The 14,446-nt window shown below is 42.5% G+C and overlaps 1 pseudogene across 1 annotated transcript; it reads left to right on the forward strand.

The window, feature by feature from the left end:
* The first annotated feature begins 1,814 nt into the window (after positions 1–1,814).
* LOC309601889 (SET domain-containing protein 9-like) lies at positions 1,815–10,226 on the forward strand (annotated as a pseudogene). Its single transcript has 7 exons — positions 1,815–1,900; positions 2,744–2,958; positions 4,365–4,515; positions 6,251–6,374; positions 7,945–8,060; positions 9,301–9,406; positions 10,129–10,226. The product of its transcript is annotated as an SET domain-containing protein 9-like (transcript).
* The last annotated feature ends 4,220 nt before the right edge of the window (positions 10,227–14,446 follow it).

Here is a 14,446-nt window from a genome sequence, read left to right on the forward strand (position 1 = left end):
AACAGTGACCAAGGAGATCATAAGATTACTCTTATCTTGATATCTCTTAACAGGTTCTAAACTTATGATGTGAAAAGAATAATTTGGGGGCCTTTGTCAGAATAAAGTACCTTGCTCTTAAGAACACCAAGTAAGGCTTGGGTGGGTCATAGCATGTAGTCCAGGTTGTGTTAGCACTCTAGTCAAGGTTTATGAACAATGTCATATCACTTTTTTTAATTTCATTCTATGAAGTTGGTTTGATAAATGGTTTTGTTATCACCCTCCCCAAATGTTACTCCATTTGCATATGGGCTGATTTATGTAAACTTACACCTAGGTACCAACACATAATGTAGTTAGTTAATTTTTGAAGATCAATTGTGGAATGATTTTTTTCTTTTCTAGATTTTTTTTGGTTCATTTTACAGACAATTGATGGTAGAATGTGGCACCAAAAGAGTTTTCGCCCTCACCCCACACACACTTGAGTCCTAAATGCTCATAATTTGTAAATATATTCCTTTTGTTAGGTTAGTAAGTGGGCTGTATGTTTTAAGCTGCAGTTGCTTACGATGCTACAAAGTATAACTCATGTCTCCTTGTCACCAGGGCCAAATACTATTCAAAAGTGGACAGAAATGTTAACAGGTTTCAGCTTTGGGCTATTGATCTACTCCTATGAAGTGGATCATCTGAGGTGCTGACAGTCTTCAGTGTCAGTAGACCACAGGCACAGCATAATTTTGGAAAGGTGAGCTGATGATAGCGTTTGGACTGCTCCTGAATGTAGAATTGTCAAGGAGGTGGGGTTCAACTGCTGCTTCTAGCTCATTTTTTTTTAACTCATTTTGGTATCAGATCTTGCCTTTTTTGATTGTTTAATAAAACACAGAAGGGGTATGTAATATCTTTTAGATAGATATGTGTGTGTATTTACATATATAAATATGCACCCATGGGATACAAGTTTTCTTTTCCAGTGCCCACAACTCTCCCTTTTTTGGTGCAAATATATCATGACTTTATATATAGCATCCTATGGTTAACTAGCTCTTCATATGCTGTCAGCTGTTGAAGAACAGAGTCCCAGCTGCACGAGTACAGTTTCATCAATGAACAACTCCATGTTGGCATTAAAAAGTTTCTCATGGTCCTTGTGAGCTGCCTTCTCTTCTTAGCTGGGTGAAAGCTGCTCCCTGCCCAGCTGTTAGGTTGTGCAGGACAAGTCAATCCATCCATATTTCCCTGGGCATCCTTCCCTGGCTCTAGGGGGTGATGGGATTGTGCCTCAGATGCATGGTGGGCAGGGAGTGAGGAAGCCCTCTCAGTCAGTCAGTTCAGTGCTCTGATGGGCTGACTTGTATTTTGTTCTACTTTATTTAAATACCTATGTCAATTTTAATTTTAAAAATAAATTTTTAAAATAAAATAAAAAAAATTTGACTGCAATTATGCCTTCATGTGTGTTAAGTGCACAGCAATGTTACATTAAGTAAAGTTGGTATCTGCTACTTAAAAATGTTCTTTTTTTATCTGTCCTCCTAAGTGACGTTTGATCTCATGCGTGGGGTACTGCTTGTTATTACAGCCCGCGGAGCTCCAAGCTCCGGCCGGGCCCTGGGTTTTGGCCACTCGAAGCCTGGGTCCCGGCTGAAGCTTGGAGCCCCGGAGCCTGCTCGCCCTGCACGCCCTACCGGCTAACGGCAGCTCCGCACGCAAATACGGCCGCGCGTCCGGAGCAGAGATTAGCTGGGCTGGCTGCGCGGGCGCGACTCGAGAAAGAGCGTTGCCCAGGACGGCCCTGAGGGAGCGGGCGCAGCTTGCCCGGCGCCATGCTGCGCGTCCTGCGGCGGCGCTGGGGTGCCTACACGTACCGTTTCGTGCCCTGGCTGGACCTCAACCTCCGCCGCAAGCGCAGGTGAGGCGGAGGGGCAGGCCCTAGGCAGGCGGCAGCTCCCCCAGGCGCAGCGGCGAGGCTGCTTGGGGGGAAGCCCGCCCCGCCGCCCTTTTTGCTTTCCAGTGGGGTCAGGCGGCGGCCGGCGCCGCCTGGTGGGTTCCCGCAGGGTTTTCCGGCATTGAGTAGCAGCTGGAGGTGGGGGAGAGCTCCCCTCTGGGGGCGAGGGGCTGCCGTGGCTGAGACCCCGCTTCCCCCACCCTTCTCGGGAGTGATGGGGGGCACCGCAGGAGCTAACTCGGGTTTTTCACTGTGACGTGGCTGCTTTGCAAAAGTGGTTCAGTCTTCTGTGTCACTTCAATGGCGTAAAACTCTAATACTTGGATACTTTAGAATGGTATTTAACATTAAAATCAGAGCTTGAAGTAGCCAGATGGAATTTATTTATTTATTCCCCCGATAAGATGGCTGCCATCTTTTCGAATGTAAAAGTAGTGCTTGAATTTAAATGAGTAGGACATTGTTGTAAGTAACATAAATTAAAATGTCCTTAGTCAGCATAATATTTTTCCTCTCCTCATTTAAAGTGTAATGAACTTATATTTGATTATCAAAATTTATATAAAAATATATATATTTGATTTTTGGTACATTTGTCACTAAGAGCTCAGTGGGATTTAACCTACCTGTGTTGCTGTAAATACATCAGATGATGGGTTTGTAGTAGGACCGGTACGAAAGAATATTGTTTAGAGTTTGGGTTTGTTTAAAACAATAGTGCAGATAACTTGCTGCTGTAAAATGACTCTCCTGTATTTTATTTGGGAAAAATATAATCTTAAGATTTTTTTTTTTTTTTTTCCCCAGGACCCTCTGATATGTTCCTGAAAGCTCCCAAGACAAAATTATCTCTGATGAAGATGTCCTTGAAACACTACTGAAAATATTTAAAGCTCTGTTCATTAATTATTTCAGTAGAGAAATGCATATCTTGGCCTTAATTTCAGAAATTAAATGTAAATATCTGGAATTACCGATTGTTGAGTGGAAGCGATCAAAAGTAAATTCATGTAACTATTAGAGTGTGCTGGTTTTGGCTGGGATAGAGTTAATTTTCTTCATAGCAGCTAGTATGGGGCTATGTTTTGGATTTGTGCTGAAAACAGTCTTGGTAACACAGGGATGTTTTTGTTATTGCTGAGCAGTGCTGACACAGAGTCAAGGCCTTTTCTGCTTCTCACACCACCCCACCATTGAGTAGGCTGGGGGTGCACAAGGAGTTGGGAGGGGACACAGCTGGGACAGCTGACCCCAACTGACCAAAGGGATATTCCATACCATATGACGCCATGCTGTGGTGGTGTGCTCCCCTCACACACACACTTGACCTTTTCCCATAACCCTGCTCAAGTGATAATCACCAGTGGCAGTTGTGATGGATGCATCCAGCTCAAAGTGGATTCAGGGGAGACAGATAACAGCACAATAGCCAAGGGCTAATTTATGGTAATGTGTCCACCTAACCACAGTGCTGGTCAACATCTGACTCAAGCCAAATTTGGAAGAAACTAATATATGCAGTCAATATGTAAATATGACTGAGTCAATCATCTTACCTCCATAAATAGTGAGCAGCCCAAGAGCCCTTTGAGCTCTCCTGCATGGCAGTGGGCTGCATGCCAGGATCTCCCCTTGAGCAGGGACGCCTCTCAAGGTTACTCCTCAAGGTTGAGAGATTCCTTGCCGCAACAGATCCTCGGTAGGTGACTAATAGCATGCTAAACTTTGTAATCTTAGCTAAGTGATATAAAGGATTGATCGTGCATATATAATCTTTTAGACATAAACCCTTGACCAAGTCTGGGACTAGGATTGGATCCAGCCGCACCTAGACTCCTCTCTGAGAAGGAGTTTAGAAAGCAAGGGGGTCTATTCTGAACCTCATGACTCAAAGGGAGGGTCTCCCCGACAGTCTTGTCTGACCCTGTCCTCTATGCAGTAAATAATCAAGTGTACCTTGCCATCGAATCTTGCTAAACCACTGTCGCATTTACCATTGAACTTTGTTAACTCACTGGTTTATAGTAATAAAAAATTTTTTTTTTTTTGCTTCTCTCTTACGAGTGAAGTACACTCTCACTCCCTCCGCGACACGTGCTCAGCAATAAAAAGCTGTGGGAAGAAGAAGGAAGGGGGGGACATTCGGCGCGATGGCGTTTGTCTTCCCAAGTAACCATTACGTGTGATGGAGCCCTGCTTTCCTGGAGATGGCTGAACACCTGCCTGCCGATGGGAAGGAGTGAATGAATTCTTTGTTTTGCTTTGCTTGCGTGCACGGCTTTTGCTTTACCTATTAAACTGTCTTTATCTCAACCCACGGGTTTTCTCCCTTTTACCCTTCTGATTCTCTCCCCCATCCCACTGGGGGGTAGTGAGCAAAGTGGCTGTGTGGTGCTTAGTTGCCGGCTGGGGTTAAACCACGACACAGGGTCAATGCGTGTTTAGTCCAGAGGAAGTTCTGTTTAATACACTATGGTTCAGTATTACTTGAGTCTGAAGTTCCCTGGTATCTGCTGGAACTGGAGTCTTTGTTACCAAAGGTTTTGTACCGAAAGGGATGGTTGTATCTATGTATCCTGGTAATGAAATGTTCTTATTTCTGGTTAAGTTAGATGTGATTTCTAACCATCTAATTATAGAATGCCAAAATTCTACACTAATTTTTTTTCCATGGGTTTTATTTCTGTCATTCCTTAACAAAATCACAGATTAGATTAATGAGAATATTTTTTGTATAAACTGACTAGAGTTATTTTGGAAATAAACAAAGTAATATTTAGGGGGAGGGGGGTAATTTAATTTCTAAAAAAAACCCTTTCCATACTCAATGTCTGATTTCTCAGCTGCTAGAAAAGTTGTTCCAGATTCTTTAAACACAAATGCATGGGAGCAATTTCAAGCAGGTGAGCAATCCTTTGGGGGATTTGTTTTGGATAAGGATCTGAAAAATGGGGTTTTGAGGTCTCCACACAGATCAGCAGACAAGACTATGAATTTTTTCAAAGCACAAAAATACAAATTGGAGAATGAAAATAAACCCTTTACTTAGCGGAACTCTCTTCCAGTAAAGCATGTTTGGAAAATCAGCACTTCTCTGTTCTTCCTTCTCATTTCTTGGAACTGTGTTTGCTTACATTTCTTTAAAAGATTTGTAATTCTGTCAGTATGGCCAAGCTAGGACAGATCTTGTCAACAGAATCATCCCCTGCATGTGGTCTCTAGCTTATGCTAGTGGTATGGGATTGGGACCAGTCCAAGAACTGGGCAGCAGAGCATTTTTTGCCTGCTAAAGCAGGAGTATCTAGCTATTACCATTGACTGGTAAACTGAGCGATTGCCAAGTGAAAATCACAGGGAACAAGTCTGCAACCTTGCATCTCACTTCAAATTTCAGGCACATACTAAATGTGAGTGTAGGCTCATCGAGAGGGTCATCTAGCAGCTCATCTAGCAAAACAAGAGGATGAGCTGTTGAAATGCCTGCTGTTTTCAGGGATACGAAGGAAACCGCAGGGCTGCTGGCTGGGGAAAGGACCCTGTGGAGAGAGCAGGTCAGTGCTCTCCTGCCTGTTGTTTGGCAGTGAGCGCAGCCTGCCGGCAGGGCCTTCACCTAGCTCCTCGCGAGATTGCAATGAAAGTTTTATGCAGAGGGTTGCTGAAGATGTAGTGGGTGTGAGGGATGCAGGACTGCAATATCATGAAAAATTGCAAGCTAGTCTGCTGTCACTTGTCTGCTTGGAACCCAAGGCAGGTTAAATCCTGCCCACAGATTTGGGGAATGTTCTGCTGAAATGATTTGTCTTTTCTTCTTGGTCTGGCATTTTCCCCCTCTTGTACCAAGCAAAAACCTCTGATTGGGGGGGTGGGGTGTTTCAGGTTCTTTGCTGTCTCTGTGTGCTTTTCAAAGAGTCCTGACATAGTAGTAACAAAAAGTAGCTGAATATCTTCAGCTGTGTTTTCCTGAACAAACATCACTTCATGTTTTCCTCTCGAAGGCAGGCCAGTTGACTGTGATGTTTTATCTCTCTCTCACATGGGTACTGGACACAGACCTTCCGTTTAATGATTTCTTTCAATGGCTTCTCTCTTTGGAATATCTCAGCTCATATAGATTTTTTTTTTGTATCGCACAAAGATGTGTCTAAAAGCTTGCAGGTTTACAAGTGTTAATGTCATGAACTGAGAGAAGAGTTCTCCTACCCCCTCTATCTCTTTTGAGTTTCTGTGTGGAGGGGACTGGATGATATTGTAAACCCATTCTGACAGTTAACTTACTTATTTTCTTCTGAAATAATCATATCTGTCTTGCAACAGATACAGTATACAGAAAGCATGAGCCCATCTTTTTCCAGTTCCTAGGCAATCCCTTTATTTTTAGGTGCATAGATGGCATCCTTATTGATGGGAACAATAAAGGACTATCAAGATCAGTGTACAGGTAAACAGTCAAAAGAAATAGGGGAATGTCACTCAACTGATATTTAAAATGGTGGTACTAGGTCTCAGTTCCCTGTTGACTTACCCTAAATTGAGTTATATTTGAATATCATCCACCTATGTGTATCTCGTACTGTAATACAAACAGTACGAGGGTAAGAGCTGCTGGATGCGATCTGTTATGTACTTGTGTCTCCATCTGTAACGCCAATGAGATGTGTTTTGATGTACAGAGACTGTTTCCTGTAAAGAAAATAGTTTTAATAGGAGCAGGACGTAGCATAAAATTTTTGAAATGCTTCTGAGCTGTTATTCAAATCTGCTTAGTGAATGAAAAACAAACAAACAAAAAAAGTCTGCATATGGATTTGCTAATACCAAAAGGGTGAAGCTGGTAACTCTAGCTCTGGTCTACAGATGAGAAGCACTTAAGAAGGGAGCAGTAACCCCTAATAGTAATCATGAGGCTGACATGAACTGGACTGTTTTAGCTTACCTTAAAATATAATTTATAGCAATTTCTGTGTTTAAACATGACATGAAAAGAAAATAAAATGAATAACAAGCAAAATGATCTAAAATAATACCTAATTTGAATACTAATACCTACTAATACCAGATTTGAATTCTGGGAATGAGTTTGAAGTTGATATTGTAATGAGCCTTCACATCTTTAGAGGTGAACAAGATCTATTGACACTTCTGTAATGGTAAAGTTTGATGTTGATTTCTGAAATTGTACATGGTGGTTTTGTACGGGTTCTTCCACTGGAGTCTGAAAGACACCGCACACTGGTGGGAGGTTTAAATGTACTTTTTAAAGTATCATCAAGGTGTTGGTGGTGTTGTCTGTGTTGTGTTGTCCATTCCCCCCACCCCAATGTTGTCCTGTTGCCCAGGTAGGTTGGACAGCTGTAACTTTACCCAGCTACTGTGGACATTTCTACAGGAGGATGTACAGATTGCCTGTTAAGTGAATGTTCTGGTTTCGGCTGGGATAGAGTTAATTTTCTTCTTAGTAGCTGATATAGTGCTGTGTTTTGGATTTAGGATGAGAATAATGTTGATAACACACTGATGTTTTAGTTGTTGCTAAGTGGTGCTCACACCAGTCAAGGACTTTTCAGCTTCCCATGCTCTGCCAGGTGCACAAGAAGCTGGGAGGGAGCACAGCCAGGACAGCTGACCCAGACTGGCCAAAGGGCTATGCCATACCATATGGCGTCATGCTCAGTATATAAGCTGGGGGACTTGGCCGGGAGGGGGGCACCGCTGCTCGGGGACGGGATGGGTATCAGTTGGCGGGTGGTGAGCAATTGTACAGTGTATCACTTGCTTTGTATATTATTATTATGATTACTACTACTGCTACTATTTTACTTTATTTCAGTTATTAAACTGTTCTTATCTCAACCCACGAGTTTTCTCCCTTTTACCCTTCTGATTCTCTCCCCCATCCCACCGGGGAGGGGGGATTGAGCAAGCGGCTGCGTGATGCTTAGTTGCTGGCTGGGGTTAAACCACGACAGTGAAGGAGCAGTGATTCACATTAATGCTGTTGGTCATTTCAGGTCTTGCAGCAGGAGAGATCAACTTGGCCCATTTCAAACAAGCAATGTGAGCTGGCTCACAGCTGCCCTTCAAAACCTGCTGGCAGTGGGACAGTATGTCAACAGCTGCTCACATGGTAAGTTGCCAGGTAAATTTTCCATGCATGAGTTTGTCTTTATGGATATAAATTATTTTGGAGGTGACAACAGAGAATCAGATACTGACCTTGGGGGGCAAAACTGCTGTTTAAAACAAGATAGGTTCTTACGGGATAAAGAGTTTCTGAGGCCTTTTGTGATAGCTAGGTGTTAGAATCCTTTAGCACAGCAACGCTTCAAATATCCTTGTGCTTTTCTCACTGATTCCCCAGATGTCTCCCTACTGGTATGTAGAATGAAAGGCACACATCCCAAAATGTGAGACTGGGGGAAAGGATATCTAGCAAAGGACCACTGGACTGAGGCAGTACACAGAGTTGCAGATAGAGTTCCCCAGTATGGTTCCAGCAGGCTTCATGAGAAAACCATACACACAGTGACATGTACAATAAGATTCTCTCACTGCTCAGTTTGGACTATAATACTTTTTTAGACTTCCTTAAGTTTGTGTGCAAAATCTAGGAAACTTGGTATGATATAGCTGTTGGACATGGAGGGGAACTATTTATTTCTTCTACCTCACAATATGCGTTGGTCTTAAGGTTTGGGGGAATAACTAACTCATGAGAATGGTTGTGAGATACAGAAAGTTCAGTTGCTACCATACCTAGCCTCTAAGTGGCTCTCAGAGCCTGCATTACACTAAAGATATCCTGCCTCCAAGTAGCATCCAGAAAGGTTGCTGGAGTAGCGAACCAGGTATTGACTGGCACAGAGACAAAACTCTGTCCCATGAAACTGTTTCTTCCAGGTCCAATGTCCATGTAAAGAAAATTCCCTTCTTCCTGCTGGACAGATGGTGATTTTCTCCCTGGTTGTATTTATGACACATCTTACCACCATGAAAACTTTTTTCAAGATTTTTATTTTAACTGTACAAGCAAATGTATATTAGCAATGTTTAGCAATGCTCTAAGTTATCCCTGGTGCTATGCAAATTGTGCCTCTTCATATACACGTTGATAATCAGGTCACCCTGTTTAATGCAATAAGGATGAATTAAAGCTCCCATAGTTGGCTGTGTATCTCTTGTGTAAATTCAAAATAGGACTTCAGAGGAGTATAGTAGCTCACAACAGAGGCATGGTTTTCAGGCTTGATGAAGCATCTGGTCCTTTTGCAGGATTTTTCAGGACATTTATTACTTTTACACATCTCTAAACCCTATCTAAGAATTTCTCTGTATCAGAGACACTTGGTTTTTTTTCTTATTTCTAGAAAAAGCAGCCAATGTGTGTTATCAGGAGTTTGATGTGCTGGGATATTTTTCAGCAGAAGTGAAACAGTATCTACCAAACATCATCTACAACCATAACATAGAGAGGTTATCAGTGAATCAAAGAGCTCATAAATTTGTATGATACAAAGCATACTGTATGTGTAAAAATGACAAACATGGTTGAAGAAGAATATTACTCCATATGAAGATGAGTTACACAAAAGTGTGCACCTGTGTAGAAGAGTTAGCTTTTTGAATGGACTGATTTTAAGTGATTTACAAGACTATTTCTTTTTGTTCCCTTTTCCACATCTTCGCAAATGAGATCAGCGTAGCTCTGAAGATGCGGTTTTATAAGCAGTGGTTGCACTACAGTGTAGTAGTTTTGTACTAGTAGTAGTTTTGTTTGGAAATGTGGGAAAAGTGAAAATTAGATGAATATTTGCAAGGAGCTGTCTGCAAGTGAGTGTCCTGTACCGGTATGTAGTCAAGAATAACTTTGAAGCTGTGAGAAAGTAAGTTGTAATGTTGGTCCTGAATTTAACACACCAAAGAAATTGCACTCCTGGGTCCAGTTGCTACCTTCAGGGACCAAATTAATCCTCTTCATTTAGAGGATGTATAAGGATTTTAGAGCAGATCATCTAGACTTGTAATGTAATTCTGGAGCTATTTTAAAACTCTGAGAGAGTTATGGTGCATATTGGAAAAACGGCTTTTCTGATTAACCTTAGACTTTGTTGAGGCAAGGTTAAAGATGCACTTATAAACTGCAGATAAATAAATAAATGCTAATAAAAGAAGAGGTAAGACTGAACTTTAGGAAGCCTGGATGCTGTACACCTGAGGTGTGTAGTGCTTGTCACTCTGATACATCAAGCAAGGAGAAGAACTTTTTTCGAATTACTACACTGCTGTTAACTGAATTAATAGATTCAAGACTGAAGAAATCTGTGTCGTTAAAATACTTATTGTGTGTGTACTTCAAGCTTCATGAGCATTTTTACACAATGGAGGGCTGTAGCTTTACCATTTAGAAAGCAAGCTGTAGGCTTGTATTTCCCTGAAAATACTCCACATTTGATGCAGAGGTGAAGGTTTAACTGTTTACATAATTAGCTTCTCAGCTATCTACTGTTGATATTATTGTTTATTGGTGTTCAGCTGTCCATACAATATCTCATAAAATAAAAATGTAAGTTCTGGACATGTCATTTAATCTTCTAGTTTGCATAGTTGTCTATAACTGTGGCTCAGTTTTAATATTTTGCCATTTCACTTCTCATGGTTACAATGGACACAATTTGTAAAAATTACTTCCCTCTTGTGAAGTATTCCTCAGATGATCCTCAGTAGTTTACAGTAATTACTAGTTCTTGCTCTGGTTTTCTTGGAGTTGGTTCTATTCTCTTTGGTATCTGCTTCCTTTTAGAAGGTATTTCAGTGTAGCCAGTTGTCCAAATCTCTTATGAAGCCTTTTGGACAGTGTTAATATGCATTTCTGATGTGCCTGCATGATGCGCTGTCATCAAGAGGCCAACTTCAGCCACTCGCTTTAGCTATGCCTGTCTTGGGGTAGCAGGAAAGATGCTATGATATCTTGAGGCCCTGTCCAACCCTAGTTTTAGTGGTTCAGTGAAGGTTTCCTGGCATGTGGCAACTTTCATAGCTTTTATTCTCAGCGTAGCTGGAGGAAATAATGCCAACCAAGTGTGCTGTGTATTTTTTTTAATGAGTTACTGGCGTAAACAGAGCCAGCCATCCCCATGTTAATTCTTGCTGCTGTCTGCAAACTGCCTTCAGAAAGTAAACAAGAGACAGCTTGTCAGTCTTTGGGTCTGGATAAACAGCTTTCTTGAGAAAGAAAAATCAGCCCAGTATTTTACTGCAAAAGTCCAAGCAAGCCTCCCAATGAATTTGTGGTTGGCATAAGCTCATGATGTAAGGGACGAGCCCCTGTAATGTGAGCCCAGACCATGCTCCGAGAGAAAGATCCAGGAAACAGAGTCAAGTTATGGGGAGGGGCCTGGTGTCTCTCCTCTTGACTGACAGATGTCTCAACCACTCCCAGAACTGGGCCGAGAGAAGGTTCCAGGGGCTGAGACTGGACCCTCTAAATAGGGGCTCGCTCTCTCTTTTTTCTCCACGTGGAGCCCCCCCGTTGGCAGGTCCAACGCTGGAGCCAGGACTGGTGATCTCTCTCTCTCTCTCTCTTTCTCTCTTTTTCCTCTCTCCTCTTGAAGTTGTTGCCTTACCCCAGTTTAAAGTCGGTGTTTATATAAAGCCATATAGCTTGTGAGAGTGTCTTATTAGATATAATTATTAAAAGGGCCAATGTATATTTTGTTTTAACATTGTAAGAACATTTAGATTTTGTAACGATTGACGCAAAGCTTGACTTAGAGACTGTAATTTGCTGTTGGGTCGTGCATCAAATAAATTGTGTGTGTTTACTACTTGGACCTTGTGTGTCGTTTCACCTTAACTCAGTCTCAAAGAATCTGCGAATCGGTTCCTTTCTAGTTTACTGGGACGGAACACATGAGAAAGGAGGAGCTGGGAAATGGTGTGCTCTAACAAATCTGGTAGTGATTGCGACAGCCAAGGTGCCCTGCTTAGCTGCAGAAGCATCTAGTCTCCTTTTCAGAATTCAAAACTTTTTGGTGTCTATGTTATTTAGTCCCCTTCCAAGCCTGAACCTTGTCTTTCATATTCATCTGGAAGTTCTTCTCAGATTTAAGATTTAAACATCAGAGCTATGAGACAGGGGCATGTGGCTCGGCATGGGTTGTACAACCTTCATGAAGATGCTGGGGACAACTTCTAGTGGCAGTCCTTGTTGTGTCTTCACTGTGGTAACAGATCAGAGCAGGCGGTGATCTCCAGTCTACTGAAGAGGATGCTTCTCCATCACTCTGAGGATCCCTTTTCTCCTGAGCTGGGCCTTTTCCCCAGCTCTCTGGGAGGAGGTTATTGGGCATCTCTTGATCTCTGAAGAGGAAGCTGGTTGTCAGGGTGCCTGCAATGTTGCTTAGCTCAACAGGTCAAGGTTTATGGGTAGGTGAGGAATACTAGTCTCAGCATGCCAGAAAAGGCAGGTGCTGTTCATGTTTCTCCAGGCTGAGATGCTGTCATGCAAGGGCATAGATTACTTCAGCTGTCTCATTATACATTTAATTATTAAATGACCGGATTTGGAAGTGTATTCCTGTCTGACAACTGTGGAAATTAGGTTTACAACTCATTTATTGAGAATGGTTTGCTTTACTGCACTTGCTGCCTCCTGGATGTGAATGTTGCACAGTAGTGGAGGATTGCAGTGCTGAAGTACAGGCTGCATATCACTTAACAGGACACATGGGACTTGTTTCTCCTTGCTGAAATACTGAAACCTGACAGTGTTTCAGGGACTGCTCATACATGAGGGAAAGCAAGACCTGGCCTTCAACTGGCAGCAGCAATTGATTTTTTTGTCTGATGGTGGCTATAGAAAGCCAAAAACTGGCAGGAGGAGGAGGTGCAGTTAGGTAGTACTTCTGAGCAAGAAGCAGCACAACATGGTGACTGAGCAGGAGAGAGGAAAATGGAAGAGTGGAAATAATGGTCCCGGTAAAGTGCTACAGCCTATGGAAATGGCTTCAGGTATATCAGACTTTTCCTTGTCTTTAGATTCCTGTTTCTTTGTTAAAGCTGAAAGTCATTCTAATTCCCTGTGTGTCCATTCCTTACCACCAAACAGACACCAACAGTGGCTAAGAGGAGGACACATTCTGATATTATTTCAGATGTAATGTGCAATCTGATTAATATCTCAGTAAAATTCCCCATACAATCTATTTATTGTTTGTTAATAATAATAAATTATTCATTACAGTAAGTACAATTTCTCTCTTGAAAGATGATTTGCCTGGGTAATATTCATTTGAATTCCCTAAAAATAGGGACTTCATTGGCTAACTCTACCTCTATATGCCTGTACACTTAGTGGTAGAAGGAGGAAAGGAAAATCAAACTAAAATGTAAGGTAGTTTCAACTTATAGGCCAGGTCTGTAAAGTCCTTCTCCCAGATGCAGACCTATAGTCTGCACATGTAAATATTGTACTAATTCAGGAGATAATTCATATGTTTAAATCTGTTGCCAGCTGTGATGCGCTGGCTTGGATCCTCAGTGAGGATCACCAACATAAGAGCAAAACCGGGAGCGTGTGGGGAAAAGGGAAAGGCTCACTACTGCATGGAGAGTTTTAGGCTTATTTTTCCTGGATTTGTCCAAACTCACTCCTCACCCCTGTGGTAAATGTCCTGGCAGTCCTGGTGCTGCCAGTGAGGGAGTCCCCTGATTGCAGGTACCAGCACTCAAATGCAGCTTGCCAACTTGTGGGGGTGTGAGAGGCTAAGTTTAGCAGGTTGGGCTGAATCCATGTGCCTCCTCAGCAGGAGGATGGAGCCTTTGACACTACAGTATTGATTTGGAAACTGTGAGGGCCTGCTGCTGCTGTTCAGATAGTGAAATCAGATTTTGGAATAAATGAGATGATTGCATCAAGAGACACCCAGCTGCTCTCACCAGGCTCTTCTGAAGAAAATTGGTCTGCAAGGCTCTGACTTTTGACTTCTTAGCTCAAAAGGTGAAGCTGGTGGTAACAGTCGATTGTAATTCTCCAGGAGGTTGTTAACTGGAATCCCTGTTGATTTGGGATGGCAGGAAAACAGAGGTGCTTGAAAGATCAAGAGATGAGCTAAAAACTTTGCAGAGGTGCTGCAGATTCCCAGAAAGAACTGAGAGATGACCCGCAGTAGGAGAGGGACATGTCTGCTGGGGGAAGGAGCTGCAAAGGGTTGTCGTCAGCACAAGAATCAGAAACTCACTTTAAAAAAGCAATTGTTAATCAAGCTACTGAAGTAAGCGAAGGGAGCAGCAGTATGACTGTCCTGCACCAAAAGGTTTACTTGGAACAGGTGAGACTGAGGACTGCTTGGTTGGCTTGCTGAGAACAATGAGGCACAGGGTGCACCATGTCTGAAAAGGCACCCCAGTTCCCAGAAGAGCTCATTCCCCATTGTGGAGGGGCAGAGCAGCCAAGAAGCTTGCACAAGATTATGTGTTTGCAGTTTCTGTAATTCCCTTTGCAGACTGCTTAGG

Source organism: Platalea leucorodia (genome assembly GCF_965183815.1).
Source record: "Platalea leucorodia genome assembly, chromosome: W".
Taxonomy (NCBI): domain Eukaryota; kingdom Metazoa; phylum Chordata; class Aves; order Pelecaniformes; family Threskiornithidae; genus Platalea; species Platalea leucorodia.